General features: G+C 37.8%; 1 long non-coding RNA gene across 1 annotated transcript; it reads left to right on the top strand.

The window, feature by feature from the left end:
• Window positions 1–285: 285 nt before the first annotated feature.
• LOC113611969 (uncharacterized) lies at window positions 286–9,380 on the top strand. The gene is made up of 4 exons (XR_003429673.1): window positions 286–454; window positions 4,807–4,811; window positions 8,749–8,755; window positions 9,369–9,380. It is a non-coding gene; the product is annotated as an uncharacterized LOC113611969 (long non-coding RNA).
• Window positions 9,381–16,845: the final 7,465 nt, after the last annotated feature.

The following is a 16,845-nucleotide window of genomic DNA, read 5'->3' on the forward strand; positions in this document are numbered from 1 at the left end:
GTGTATCCAAAAGGGGGATTTATCAGTGTGCTTTTGGAAATCAGAATCACAGGGATGGAAATTATTAAGCTCCCCGACCAGCATATTTTCTTCCTGTAGGAAGCCCTCCATGTGAGGACAAACCACAGCCAAAGGAAAATAGAGTAAGTCCCCTACATATGAATGAGTTCCATTCTGAGAACAGGTTTGTAAGTCCAACAAAGTTAGCCTAGGTACCCAACTAACACAATCGGCTATATAGTACTTTACTGTAATAGGTTTACACTACTTTTCAAACAAATAATACATAAAAAACAAATGAACAACAACAAAAAAAGAAAACATTTTTAATCTTACAGTACAGCACCTTGGAAAGTACGGTAGTACCAGCTACATCACTGCTGCATTTATGCTTGCTTCTGGGCATCCTGGGTTTGAAATAAAGATACTGTACTACTGGACTCTGTACAGTACTGTAAAAGCACAACCACTTGTAGAGGATGCATACACGTGACAATGTACACCAGACATGTGAACTAATGTGACTGGACATGTGAATACACATTCGCATCTTTGAAATTTCACAACTTGAAGGTTTGTATGTAGGGGACTTACTAGACAGACTCCAAACAAAATGAGTTGATGAGTCCAGGGTTGCATGGTGTTGAACCAAGATTGTCTGATATTCATGCATCCTTCAGACTAAAGAAATCTGTTTCACCAAACTCAAGTTCCTTCATCAGGTCATCTCTCTTATGGAGATGGATACTAGAAATGCTGACACAAGTTTTTCCTGAAAAAAACAGGACTGATTTTGAGAACACTACTTGATGCAGTTCACCCAGAGTTGGAATCTACAATGAGTACCTGTGCACATTCATCCACACTCCATCTGCCTCTTTGATTATTGCCTTGTACTGAGATGCTAAGTAAAATGCTATAGCATTCAAAATTCAGGTGCATTTCAATTTATGAAGACTCCCATTATCCCTGAACAAGTTATGCCTTTTCTTGTCCTCAAGCCCTAGTTTACATTATTCCTTCTCTCTAGATTGCTATTTCCATCACCTTCTTATCAAAATTCTCTGTATTCTTTTTGTTGGTAATTCAATTAAGTTTAATTAAACTCAATGAATAATATACTTGTAGAGATTAGGAAAATGGAATGCCATATTATTTAAATATATTTAAATCCAAGTAATTTCAAAGATTCACTGTTTTTTGCATGTCCTACTGCTTTTTTTAAAACATATTTATGGAGTATAATTGTTTTACAACGGTGTGTTAGTTTCTGCTTTATAACAAAGTGAATCAGCTAACATACATATGTCCCCATATCTCTTCCCTCTTGCATCTCCGTCCCTCTCACCCCCCATCCCACCCCTCTAGGTGGTCACAAAGCACCTAGCTGATCTCCCTGTGCTGTGTGGCTGCTTCCTACTAGCTATTTATTTTATGTTTGGCAGTGTATATATGTCCATGTCACTCTCTCACTTTGTCACAGCTTACACTTCCCCCTCCCCATGTCCTCAAGTCCATTCTCTAGTAGGTCTGTGAGTTTATTCCCACCTTGCCCCTAGGTTCTTTAGAACCATTTCCATTTTCTTTTTTTAGATTGCATATATATGTGTTAACATACAGTATTTGTTTTTCTTTTTCTGACTTAGCTTCACTCTGTATGACAGACTCTAGGTCCATCTACCTCACTACAAATAACTCAATTTCGTTTCTTTTTATGGCTGAGTAATATTCCATTGTATATATGTGCCACATCTTCCTTATCCATTCATCTGTTGATGGACACTTAGGTTGTTTCCATGTCCTGGCTATTGTAAATAGAGCTGCAATGAATATTTTTGTACATGACACTTTTTGAATTATGGTTTTCTCAGGATATATGCCCAGTAGTGGGATTGCTGGGTCATATGGTAGTTTCACTTTTTGTTTTTAAAGGAACCTCCATACTGTTCTCCATAGTGGCTGTATCAATTTACATTCCCACCAATAGTACAAGAGGGTTCCCTTTTCTCCACACCCTCTCCAGCATTATTGTTTGTAGATTTTTTTGATGATGGCCATTCTGACTGGTGTGAGATGATATCTCATTGTAGTTTTGATTTGCATTTCTCTACTGATTAATGATGTTGAGCATTCTTTCATGTGTTTGTTGGCAATCTGTATATCTTCTTTGGAGAAATGTCTATTTAGGTCTTCTGCCTATTTTTGGATTAGTTGGTTGTTTTTTTGATATTGAGCTGCATGAGCTGCTTGTAAATTTTGGAGATTAATCCTTTTTCAGTTGCTTCATTTGCGAATATTTTCTCCCATTTTGAGGGTTGTCTTTTCGTCTTGTTTATGGTTTCCTTTGCTGTGCAAAAGCATTTAAGATTCATTAGGCCCCATTTGTTTATTTTTGTTTTTATTTCCAGTTCTCTAGGAGGTGGGTCAAAAAGGATCTTGCTGTGATTTATGTCATAGAGTGTTCTGCCTATGTTTTCTGCTAAGAGTTTGATCATGTCTGGACTTACATTTAGGTCTTTAATCCATTTTGAGTGTATTTTTGTGTATAGTGATAGGGAGTGTTCTATTTCATTTTTTACATGCAGCTGTCCAGTTTTCCCAGTACCACTTACTGAAGAAGCTGTGTTTTCTCCACTGTATATTCTTGCCCCCTTTATCAAAGATAAGGTGACCATATGTGCGTGGGTTTATCTCTGGACTTTCTATCCTGTTCCATTGATCTATCTTTCTGTTTTTGTGCCAGTACCATACTGTCTTGGTTACTGTAACTTTGTAGTATAGTCTGATGTTAGGGAGCCTGATTCCTCTAGCTCCGTTTTTCTTTCTCAAGATTGCTTTGGCTATTCGGAGTATTTTGTGTTTCCATACAAATTGTGACTTTTTTTGTTCTAGTTCTGTGAAAAATGCCAGTGGTAGTTTGATAGGGATTGCACTGAATCTGTAGATTGCTTTGGGTAGTAGTCATTTTCACAGTGTTGATTCTTCCAATTCAAGAACATGGTATATCTCTCCATCTATTTGCATCATCTTTAACTTCTTTCATCAGTGTCTTATAATTTTCTGCATACAGGTCTTTTGTCTCCTTAGGTAGGTTTATTCCTAGATATTTTATTCCTTTTGTTGCAATGGTAAATGAGAGTGTTTTCTTAATTTCACATTCAGATTTTTCATCATTAGTGTATAGGAATGCAAGAGGTTTCTGTACATTAATTTTGTATCCTGCTACTTTACCAAATTCACTGATTAGCTCTAGTAGTTTTCTGGTAGCATCTTTAGGATTCTCTATGTATAGTATCATGTCACCTGCAAACAGTGACAGCTTTACTTCTTCTTTTCCAATTTGGATTCCTTTTATTTCTTTTTCTTCCTTGATGGCTGTGGCTAAAACTTCCAAAACTATGTTGAATAATAGTGGTGAGAATGGGCAACCTTGTCTTGTTCCTGATCTTAGTGGAAATGGTTTTAGTGTTTCACCATTGAGGATGATGTTGGCTGTGGGTTTGTCATATATGGCCTTTACTATGTTGAGATAAGTTCCCTCTATGCCTACTTTCTGGACGGTTTTTTTTTTATCATAAATGGGTGTTGAATTTGTCAAAAGCTTTCTCTGCATCTATTGAGATGATCATATGTTTTTTCTCCTTCAATTTGTTAATATGGTGTATCACATTGATTGATTTGTGTATAATGAAGAATCCTTGCATTCCTGGGATAAACCCCACTTGATCATGGTGTATGATCCTTTTAATGTGCCGTTGGATTCTGTTTGCTAGTATTTTGTTGAGGATTTTTGCATCTATGTTCATCAGTGATATTCACCTGTAGTTTTCTTTCTTTGTGACATCTTTGTCTGGTTTTGGTATCAGGGTGATGGTGGCCGCATAGAATGAGTTTGGGAGTGTTCCTCCCTCTGCCATATTTTCGAAGAGTTTGAGAAGGATAGGTGTTAGCTCTTCTCTAAATATTTGATAGAATTTGCCTGTGAAGCCATCTGGTCTTGGGCTTTTGTTTGTTGGAAGATTTTTAATCACAGTTTCAATTTCAGTGCTTGTGATTGGTCTGTTCATATTTTCTATTTCTTCCTGGTTCAGTCTCGGAAGGTTGTGCATTTCTAATAATTTGTCCCTTTCTTCCAGGGTATCCATTTTATTGGCATAGACTTGCTTGTAGTAATCTCTCCTGATCCTTTGTATTTCTGCAGTGTCAGTTGTTACTTCTCCTTTTTCATTTCTAATTCTATTGATTTGAGGCTTGTCCCATTTTTTCTTGATGAGTTTGGCTAATGGTTTATCAATTTATTTTATCTTCTCAAAGAATCTCTCTTATCTTTTTTGTTCAGTTCTTAAGTCTGATGCACATGATTTCCCACTCGTACCTGTCCCCCCCATACACACAGAAGAAATGTATAGTGATTATTTTATTCTGCCTTATACTGTATTTTCTTATTTGTATCCCTATCCCAGTTTTTAACACCATTCCAGGACTCCCATGCTGGTCTGTCTTGGCCATGAATGTAGAATCTGTTCAGAAACAAATTTGTGGTGTATGTTTGACATGATTCAACTCTTGTTATATGATTGTATCATAAATTTACATTTCTGGCCTAGGTCTCAAAACCCAATTGATAACAATAACCAGAATTCAATACATACTTATTAAGTGCCTACTACTTGCTGGAACGTGGGGCTCTATATTGGAGGGGCAGTGTTAATAAGATAGTCAGGTTCCATGACCTCATGGAGCTTATAATCTAGCAGGAAACACACATAAGGAAACAAGCAGTCACACCAACTGAGGGGGTAACAGGTACAGTAGGAGAATTCACACTACAGTGTCCTAACGTATTGTATGTTTGTGGAGACATCATGAGGAGGATATCCACAGAAAGTAGGTGTTAGGTAGGCAAAGAAACCAAGAGAAAGCATTCCAGGGAGAGGGCTCAGCATGTGAGAAAGCAGGGAGGTGCAGTATGGAATGACACATTGAAGGAGGGGATGAAGTTGTTTAGGGAAAGAGAGTGAGGAGGCAGGGATGGCTGAAAGATGCAGCTGAGAGATACGAAGAAGTCTACCTTCAGATGATGTGTTTGCAGCCATTTTATAGCATTTGGACTTTGCCCTAAAAGCAGTGGTTAGGCATTGATAGTTTGTGTTCTATTTTTAGAAAAATCACTTTGGCTGCCACATGGTGAAGAGCCTGAAGCGGAACAAGGAATAGCAGGGGAGTACATGTGATTTTGGACAGCATTCATATCCTCTCTGTGTCTCAGTTTCTTCAGTTGTGAAATGTGCAAAATAATAGTCTCTACCTCATTGAGCTGTGAAGAGGGTTAAGTGAGTTAATATATGTAAAATGTCCTAGGCATTACCTGGCCTCTTATTAAACATTAGCTATAATTATTAAAGCATTTATTCATGTACCATCAGAAAAGAACAGGTATATATACATATGAGTGTGCATAATATTTTAGGTTGGGTAGTTCAGCTTTTCTTTTATTTGTATTGTTAAAGACTTAGTCATTACCCTTTTGCTACAAACCAAGATGATTTTAGGATATGAATCATGTGTTTTAATCCTGCAAGCATACTTTCAACAATATTTTCAAACATTCCACATAATTTCAACTTCCATGAAAAGTAGAGATGAGGTCAGTGTGAGGGACAATCATTTCAGACTGACAGACTCTTAGTTTCTGTGATGTGTCTGGACTGTGCTCAGCACTGTGGGTATAGTGAGGTGGTAGGGTCTCTCCCTTCCTTTGAACATCACAGATTTATAGCCTATCAGACCAAGAGACTGATCCACTTGTCTTGAACTGGTTGGGCAGCACAAAAAGTCAGATAAACTCCCAGAGCTTCAAGGCCACAGAGGCAAATCAGCAGTACCAAAGTGGGTGCTGAGTAGGGCTCAACAAAGGATACTCATCGCTAGCTAACAATATGGCAACTAGAACCAAGATTCAACATTTTCCTTCTCAAATTGGAGAAACAACCTCGAGAGTTTGTTTTGTCTTCACAACTCTCTATATCCAATCCTCTGAAGTCTTGTTCATTTATCATTTAGTTGCAAATATCAAAGACTAAGTTGGGATTCTTTATTCTAACTTTTTCAGTAGTTTTCATAGTGCACTAAACTGGAAGAAAGCCTCTGCTTAGCATGAATGGTTTCTGACTTATCCTATCCACTAACTCCAACATTATCTTCGCCCAAACACTTCATAAGAAAGGCAGACCTAGGTCTGAAAAAATATATTTGGTTTCTATAAAATGAGTATTTTCACATGGAACATATCCCTGAACAGTTCACCATTTTGTTTTGTCTGCAACAGTGGTTGAATGATTTTTTTAAAAAACTTTTTATTGTAAAATAAAACATAGATACAAAAAATCTCACCACACAATGGAGTTGTGCCCTTGTAATCATCACCCAGGTCAAGAAAGAAAACTTTGTCAACCATCCTAGAAGCTTCTCAATTCCCTGCCCCAATCCCAACCCCTCCTTCCCCCGAAAATAACCACTATCCTGACTTGCTTTTTTTTATTGTCTTGTCAACCACGGGTGCATTTCTATGTACTTTAGTTTATTGTTGCCCATTAAAAAACTGAAGTCGCTTAATTGACAGTTTCCTTCTCCATCTTCTTCATATTATTTATCTGTTGAGGAACTGGGAGAATTTGATCTGTAAAATTTCCCAGTTTGGCTTTTTTTGATTGTATGTATAATTGTAGTGCATTTAAGCATATTCCTCTGACCTCAGTATTCCCTGAAAATTGGCAGCTGGTTCCAGAAGCTTGACCAGAATCATGTTCAATCTCTTTGGCAAAACTGTATATATATATAGGTGGTATTCTGTTCTTTCATTGGTAGGGTTACATAATATCTGATGGTCTCTATTTTTATATTATCAACTGTCAATGTTCGTATGCCTGGATTCACCAATTCACTGGGAAGCTGTAAAATGGTGATTTTCTAATTCTATTTTTTATTTTTATTAATTAAAATACTTTTGTAAAGAGATGTTACCTCTCATTTATAATTGTTACTCAGTGAGAGGGTTCATGTAAGAAAAGCAGGATAAGTGTTTGGTTGCTTTCCCTTTATTATCCCCCAGCGATGACCAATGTGTTTCCTTAAATATTAAGAACTCATGGATTTAAACATGTTTGATGGATTTCAATTGCAATTATTATCCTTTGGAAGCTCAAATTGTCTGGTCTTTCGCCAGTATGAGCATCTTCCAAGTTGGCTCCCGAGGCTTTTGTTAATATCTCTGATTTGTTCAACCTGGATTCTCTTTTTCTCTCATGATCTTGGTTTGGGGTTATCTACCAAACTCTTTTATATCTCACATTGGTTTGTGTGAAGGTCTTTATTGGTAATTTAAGCACCTTTCTTCTTTTGCTTAAAACAATGGTTCTCAAAGTATGATGTCCAGATCAGCATCATCAGCATCACCTGGGAACTTGTTATAAATGCAGATTTTCAGATCCCACCCCCAGCTACTGAATCAGATAGATACTCTGTGGGAGAGGCTCAGGAGTATATGTTTTTAAAAGTCCCTCCTGGTTATTCTGCTGAACTCTAAAATTTGAGAACCATGGCTTAATGAACAAACATTTTAGAGTCCTTGAGTGTATTACTACAGCTCTAGCTATTGCAAAGATCTGTTAATGCTGGAATAAAGATTGGTTTTCCTTCCATATATTTCGTCCAGTGCCTGTTGCAGCTGACAATTGCTTTAGGAATGGCATCTCTGGTTCTTTTAATGAGGTCACGGCTTTTGTTTTATTTGACCTGAGGACTGGGAGACCTGCTCTTTTCTGCTAGGGTGAATATGATAATATCTTACTTTATAGTTTCTAGGAAGAGTCAGTAAGGTTCAATGAGCATTTATTGTGTAACTGCTGAGAGCCAGACTTGATGCTAAAAGAAAGGGATTCAACATAGATTAAGACACAGACCCTTCCCTTGATGAATCAGAGGAAATGTGTTTGGGAGCCTAGTATAAGGATGCTCAAGAAAGCAATGTCACTGTAGCTCAAGATTGCCCTTGGCCTTCCTGGAGTCTCTTGATAGTTCCATATATATCTCAGCCAAGAACTCATGCACCCCTGATGCTGTCCTAGCCCAGCCATGAACAGTGAATAACCTTATGACCCAACCTGTAACTTATGATCAGAGAGAAGCAAGACAAAACGTTTAGATCAGATTCTAATGAATGGACCTAAATTCCAGTGAACCCACCTTTTAGCCTGGGGTGGAGGAAAGTGGATCCATCCCTAACATTGGTAGAATTTTGGACAAAAATATCAATGAGTCCCTAAGACTGTGGCCAGTTTCTCTCTGCTCATATCCAACGCAGTTATGCACTGTGAGGGACCATGCACACAGCTATGTGAACATAAGACATTCCAGATTTCATATCCTACCTCCACCCATAGAACTATTCTCAGGGGGAAGCACCCCATGGTATATCCACCCTCAGGAAGACAGGTCCAGGGAAGAGGACTACACAGGTTCTGGAAACCAGTTTGGAGTCATCTGGGAAGGGAATCTCAGGGTCCCAGCTACCCAAAGCATGGTCCAGAAGAAGGACCACAGCCTCTGTATGGTCTCATCTCCTTGGATTCATGGAATCCTCATCACACAGGGTGAAGCCATCCTAGAGAAAGGCCAAAGCAAGTCCTTCTAAGGAGCAGTGTACAGATTATCTATGTCCAAGGGTGGTGCTGGAGGAAGGTGGTGTAGGTGAAGTGTGCCCCTAAGTCCTTGGTTCAATGAGAGAGCTTGCACTCTCAGAGCCTTTTGGGTCAGTTTCTGGTTCTGATCCTGGCCATTTTGCCCAGTAAAGACTATCACTGAAGATATCAGCAAAGACGCTAGCTCTGGTTCACAGTTGGATTTCAGAAAATAAAGAGAGAAGACTCAAATATAAAATAAGAAATGAAAGAGGCAACATTACAACTGATACAGAAATACAAAGAATCATAAAAGACTACTATGAACAATTATATGTCAACTAATTGGATAACCTAGAAGAAATAGATAAATTCCTGGGAACATACAACTTACCAAGACTGAATCATGAAGAAATAAACCAATAACAAATAAGGAGATTGAATCAGTGATCAAAATCCTCCCAACAAAGTAAAGCCCACACGAGATGGCTTTATTCATGAATTCTACCAAACATTTAAAAAAGAATTAACATGAGTCCTTCTCAAACTCTTCCAAAAAATTGAAGAGGAAGGAACACTCCCAAACTCATTTTACTAGGCCAGCATTACCCTGATATCAAAGCCAGACAAGGACACTACAAGAAAACAACAACAACAACAACTATAGGCCAGTATCCTTGATGAGTATAGACACAAAAGTACTGAACAAAAATATTACCAAACTGAATTCAACAGTACATTAAAGGGATCACACACCTGATCAAGTGAAATTTATTCCTGGGATGCAGGGGAAATTCAACACATGAAAGTCATTCAATATGATAAATAATGTTAAAAGAATAAGGGATAAAAATCATTTTATCATCTCAATAGATGCAGAAAAAACATTTGATAAAACTCAACATCATTTCATAATAAAAACTCTCAAAATATTAGGTATAGAAGGAATGATGTACATCAACATAACAAAAGGCATGTATCACAAGCCCACAGTTAACATCATACTCAATGTTGAAAAGCTTCCTGTAAGATCAGGAACAAGACAAGGATGCCCTGTCTTGCCATTGTTATTCAACATAATATTGGAAGTCCTACCCAGAGTAATTAAGCAAGAAAAAGAAATAAAAGGCATCCAAATCCAAAAGGAAGAAGTAAAATTATCTCTGCAGATGAGATAATCTTATATATAGACAACCCTAAAGACTCAGAAAACTGTTAGACCTGATCAACAAATTCAGTGAAGCTGAAGGATACAAAATCAACATAGAGAAATCAGTTCTGCTTCTACACTCTAACAATGAACTACCAGAAAGAGAAATTAAGAAAACAATCCCATTTAAAATAGCATAAAAATACCTAAGAATTCATTTAACCAAGGAGGTTAAAAACCTGTACACTGAAAACTACAAGACTCTAATGAAATAAATTGAAGAAAACACAAATAAGTGAACTATATGCCATTTTCAAGGATTGGAAAAATTAATATTGTTAAAATGCCCATACAATCCTAAATTATCTCCAGATTCAATGCAATCTCTAGCAAAACTCTAAGGGCATTTTTCACAGAAGTTGAAAGACAATCCTAAAATTTGTATGAAACCACAAAAAATCTCAACCAGCCACAGCAATCTTGAGAAAGAAGAACAAAGCTGGGGACATCACACTTTCTGAATTCAAACTATATTGTGAAACTACAGTAATCAAAACAATGTGGTACTGGCATAAAACATACACATAGATCAATGGAACACAATAGGGAGCTCAGAAATAAGTCTGTACCTATGCAGTCAACTAATTTTTGATAAGGGCACCAAGAACACACAATGGGGAAAGGGTAGTCTCTTCAGTAAACGGTGCTGGGAAAACTGAATAGCCACATACAAAAGAATAACTCTGGACTTCTATTTTACAGCCCTCGTAAAAATAATTCAAGTGGATTAAATACTTAAATGTAATATCTGAAATCATAAAATTCCTAGAGAAAACACATTCTGTGTTTTTCCTGCACAGAAAAACAATTAATAGAGTGAAAAGGTAACCTACGTAATGGTAGAAAATATTTGCAAACCATATACCTGATAAGGGGTTGATATCCAAAGTACATAAGGAACTCATACACCTCAATAGAAAATAAAAAATAACCTAAATAATGCCATTTTTAAATGAGTAAAGGACCTGAATAGACAGTTTTCCAAAGAAGACTTAACAGTCAACAGGTACATGAACAGGTGCTCAACATCACTAATCACCAGGGAAATGCAAATCAAAACCAAAGTGAAATATCACCTCACACCTGTTAGGATGGCTTTTATCAAAAGGACAAGAGATAAGTGATAGCAAAGACGTGGAGAAAAGGCCTAGTGTACTGTTGGTAGACACATAAATTGGCACAGACATTATAAAAAACAATATGGAGGTTCCTCAAAATATTAAAAATAGAACTACCATATGATCCATAATCCCACTTCTGGCATATATCTGAAGGAAACAAAATCAGTATCTCAAAGCAATATCTGCACTCCCACATTCATTGTAGCTTTATTCACAATAGCCAAGATATGGAAACATCCTAAGTGTTCATTTATGAATGAATGAATAAAGATGATTTCACACACACACACACACACACACACACACACACACACACACACACACACTATTATTCAGCCATGAGAAAGAAGGAAATTCTGCCACATTTGCAACAGCACTGATGAACCTAGAGGACATTATGCTAAGTAATTTATATTCCACATTTATATGTGGAATCTAAAAAAAAAGTCAAATTTATAGAAGCATAGAGTAGAATTGTGGTTACCAGGGGCTGGGATGTGGAGGAAATCAGGAGATGCTAGTCAAAGAGTACAAGTTTTCAATTATAAGATGAATAAGTTCAGGGGCCTAATGTATAGCATGATAACTATAGTTAACAATACTGTATTGAATACTTGAAATTTGATAAGAGACTAGCTCTTAAGCATTCTCAAACACACAAAAAATGGTAACTATTAGAGGTGATGTGTACATAAATTACCTTGATTGTGGTAATCATTTCACAATGTATACATATACCAAATTATCACATTGTATTCTTTAAATATGCACAACTTTTTTTTGAATTTTGTTTTATGTTATTTTTTTATACAGCAGGTTCTTATTAGTTATTTTATACATATTAGTGTAAATATACACAATTGTATATCTTAATTATACCTCAATAAAGCTAGGGGAAAAAGAATCATTGTAGTATATGGTAGAAAATACTATAGTAGAGTTATACATATGCTTACTTACAGGGGTGGAGCGTGTAACCCATCCTGGGGGAGAGAAGTTGGCTAGGGCCTATATGCACAAATGTCTCTCTATACCATGATGAATTTCCAGGCCAGGAACTGATATATTTCTATGTGAAGTTTTAGAAGTTTTACTATGGAGGACAGGAGAGTTGGATTGCAAAAGGCAAGAGTAGATGATTTCTTGCCTTCCAAAAACATATTTATTGAGCACTTACTACACACCAGACACTTTTTTAGGGACTGAGAATACAACATCAAACCAAACAGACAAAATCCCTGTCATTATGAAGCTTATATTCTACTGGAGGGAAAACAGGTAATAGCATGGAAGTAGGGGAAGCACAAGGGATTTTTAGGCTGTGGAATTAATCTGTATTGTAGTGGTAGATGTATGATGCTGTGCAATTGTCAAAAGTTACAGAAATTTAAAGCACAAAGAGTGAAACTTAATATACACAAAAAATTTTTAAAAATCAACCAGGAGGTTGGGGGATCCCAGGATAGAATGCACACTATGACAAAAAAAAATCTAACTATATTATGTAAGACATAACCTCACTGAGGAGACTGAGCAAAAGGTGCTGACCTAAGTAACTTTGACAAATGGTGTTTTCACTATACACACTAAGACTAAAGACAAAAGGGACTGTATAGGAACACTGAACGCTAGTTGTTAAAGTTGTTTCTCATGGGGATATGGCCTAATAATTCCAACATTGCTGTACATGTATACTGGGATGAACAAATAAATAAATGGATGGTGGGAGCCAGGCTGCTCACCACTGGTGAGGGAACTTACAGATAAGCAAGGAGAGAAGGCTAGAATGATCCATGTGATACTGGATTAGAGTCAAAGATATCAGTATAAATTTACATTTAGCTTAACACAGACACAGATGAATTCATACAGAAATAATTATAGATGTGAGTGCATACGTGAGTTTCTTAGGTTTGTCCTCTGAGAAGGCCTAGAAGCAAAGACACCCAGCAACAAGCACACCCAAAACCCAGATCTGTTTTCTAATAACATTCTCTAAGAAAAGGAACTGGGACTTCTTGGAGAAATGCTGATACTAGGGTTGGGGCAGGAAATATACAAGATGAGCCTGGAGCATCCTGTAGCACCAAAAAGTAAGGAAGTGTTCAAATAACAAAATAATGTCAAAGTGACACAGGAGCCACCTGAAATAGTTCGCAATGGCCAAGGCTGGAACAGTTTGAGCAAAAAATATATAATACAGTATTGGATTATAACACAGAGTATAAAACAAATATCTGTGAGTCCATACTGATATAAGTAAATGGTTGAATAATAAATGGAGAAGACGCAAACCTCCAGCACACAAGAACTTCCCAGTAATTTAAGTAGATACTTCCTCATTAAGTAGGTAGAATTTAAGTCCCCACCTTTTGAGTGTGGGCTGTGCCTAGTGACTTATTTCCAAAGAGTAGAGTATGTAAAGGGGAGTAAAAGTAACTTTACAGTGGAGAAATCTGATAGACACTGTCTCAGATGATTAAAGTCAACATCAACAGTGATAAATCTTGTTGATAGTATGAACTTTGATATAATGTGATGAGAAGGGCACTTCACCCTATGTCCTTTCTCCCAAAACCCTATAACACCCAAACTAACCATGAGAAAAACACTAGGCAAACCCAAATTGAGGGACATTCTACAAAACATCTGATGGTACTCCTCAAAACTGTCAAGGTCATCAAAAACAAAGAAAGTCTGAGAAACTCTCACAGAGAATAGAGGAAGCTAAGGATGAATGTCGTATGGTATCCTGGATGAGATCCTTGAACAGAAAAGGGACATTAGGGAAAAACTAAGGAAATCTGGATAAAGTATGGCATTTAGCTAATAATAGTGTATCAGTGTGGTCCCTTCGTTTTAACAAATGTACCCTAGCAATGTAAGAAGCTAACAACAGGGGAAATTGGGAAAGAGGCATATAGAAACTCTCTGTATTATTTTTGCAAATTTTCTGTAAATCTAAAAGTATTCAAAAATAAAGTATTTATTTACATAAAAATAACCAAATGATTATAGAGGTTTATTATAAGTGCTATGGAAAAAACAAAACAAGGTAAGGGAGATTGGGTGTGAGGGATCTGGGGGCTATTTTACACAGGGTGCTGAGGAAGGCCTTTCTGAGGAGCTGACATTTGAGCAGCAAGCCATGTGGGCATCTGGGGGAAGAGTGTGCCAGGAAGTGGAAACAGTGAGAGCAAAGGATCAAGGTGGAAGCTCTCAGGAAGGAGCCTCCTGAAAATGGTTCAGATGCAACAGAAAAAAGGTCTGAACCATGGCAGTGGTGGGAGGGAAGGAGGGAACACACCTGAGGAATCTTATTTTATGAACCAGGAAGAAGAAAAGGAGAATGGTCTAGAAGGAGAAAGGCCCTCTCACTGTGCACAGTTACCACACTATCATGTGGCAATGCCTAGGGTGCTATGGCTTTACCACTGCTCAGTACTTACTTCATCTGGTCCTCGCTGCAACCCTGGTATCCTCATTCTCACTTCTAGGAATCAAGACCCTGAAGCCCAGACTGAGAGTTTCCCAGCTCATAGCTTGCAAGGACAAACTGAAAAGTTGAAACTAGGCCTTCTGACCATATATCCCATGATTTTCCATTTTGCTTCTGTCCCGAAGTACTTTCTGTGACAGTACCAAGGCATCTTGAAGGAGGCAAATGTTGTGTGGTCCACTGAATCCTAGGAAGTTTGATGGGGCAAACAGTCACCCCCGCCCAAACCCCAGGGACAGGTCCTAGACAGTTTATGCCTGACTCAGAGAAAAACTTTTACAAAGGTCTTATAAGTCCTGATATCAATAATGTCTCTTTACATCCTACATATAGAAGGTCAGGAGGACAGGTTTTCTGCTACTATCTTTTTTATTTTTATTTATTTTATTTTATTATTATTTTGGGGGGGCCATGCCGTGGGGCATGTGGGATCTTAGTTCCCCAAACACGGATTGAGCCCATGCCCCCTGCAGTGGAAGTGTGGAGTCCTAACCACTGGACCAATGGGAAAGTCCCTTTTCTGCTAGTATCTTGCCAACCTTTGATATCCCAAATGGATCTTGCGGCCTCATGCCTCATATTGCATGTGTGTGTATCTCTTAAATTTCTAGATTGCAGAACATATGTTCCTCTTTCTTCTTTTCTCATTTACACACATGTTCTTAGGGTTTCCAAGGGCTGTAACTGTCCCAAGCAAAATTTCCCAGGCCTAACAGCAACTGACTCCCCCAAATGCTTAGCTGAAAGTAAAACCAACCACAGGAAACGATCATCCTAAAGTAACACGCTTCTCGGTTCTCAGGCCTCCAGGAGATAATGGTGGAGTTTGGGAACAGGGCAGAACCCAAAGTTATCTACCTGAATTCACTCTAAATCTATTTGATTATCAGACCATGTTATAATGAATATTATTAGGCTTCTGAATCATCAGGCTCCTGGAACCATAATGTATCAAGATTTTTCTATGCTCTCTGCCTCTAATTTCAAAACATTTCTAACTTATTTTATCCCAAACCTCTTAGTAGTGGCTCCAAACCCATCTAGGAAAGGCATTGCATCCTGCTATCTCTGCACTTCTTCCCCTGCTTGGTTCCACCCCAACTCAGTGCCACCCCTCTCCCGGCCCCAAAGAGCAGAATTTCTTCTCATCCCTGAAGCTCACCCATGACCATCTTCTTCTGAATGGTTATATGGAGTGTTCCTTAGCATTCTGGAACCTTTCTGGGTATTGAGCCTTTGCAAAAGAGGACAGAATCTTATAGCATCGAGAAATTTGAGTGTGTGGAAAGATTTTTTTCTCAAGTCCATTTTGGTCTCAAAGAGGAAAAGGGTGTTTGTTAAAATGCTTATCTGTCCATAAGGATTTAATATTTCTAACAATCTAATTTAACTTGACCCTTCTTCATTTATTAATAGATTTTAGAGCAGCATCCTCCCTCCCTCTTTTACCCACTCTCCTTTATCCTTTCTAAAAGATATATGTTAATTATAATCTTCAGGCTTAGTTGCTCAGAAATGGATTAGGGTACTTCTTCAACTGTTAAATTATTCTCCGTTCCTGAAGGGAAATAATTGGAACATCTATGTCTGCAGCCATCTTGGAGAAAGACACGATATTGAAGGTGTTAAATTAAATTACATTGTGGTTCTAAGTTAAACTGTCTGAGAACTGACTTCCTTGACAGCTCTGATTCAGGCCTCCCAAAATGTCGCACACTATGACTCATACTTCCTTCTGGAAATGACAAAACTTCCTCACCACCCTGATCTAAGCTGCCTGCTTTTGGTCCTCCGTGCTCTCAGGAAGGGATTGAGTTGTATGTTACATTTTTTCCATGGTGGGCAAGGAAACCCATCTTTTGTTTTTCCAAAGGGAGAAACACACACACACACACACACACACACACACACACACACAAAGAATGACACACCGAAAATTCTTAAAATTAATACCAGGCAGAGAATCAATACCATCACCCCCACCCTCCGCACCCCTGGAAAATAAATAAATGATTTAAGAATTGTAAAAACAAGAGGGAGCTGACATTTTAACCATTTATGTCCCAAAGCTTTTTAAAAAATGTTCCATTTTCTAAGGGAAGAAAGGTATAGTAACTTTGCAAAGCTAATGTTTTTATTATTCAAGGTAGTCTTAAAGAGCTTAGATGTTGGAGGTAGCTAAAATTCAAAGCTGAGCAGTGCTCATATATTTCCCAGGGAGACTGCATTCCTTGTGTGTTGAAATGTTGCAGGGAAGAGCAAATTTGGGACACAGAAGAGAGGAGAGGAGAGGGAGGATGAGGAGAGGAAGGGGTACAATTGCCAACAATATTTTGT

Source organism: Aethalodelphis obliquidens, unplaced genomic scaffold (assembly GCF_003676395.1).
Source record: "Aethalodelphis obliquidens isolate GAN/ISIS:26980383/991018 unplaced genomic scaffold, ASM367639v1 scaffold71, whole genome shotgun sequence".
In the NCBI taxonomy this organism is placed as follows: Eukaryota; Metazoa; Chordata; class Mammalia; order Artiodactyla; family Delphinidae; genus Aethalodelphis; species Aethalodelphis obliquidens.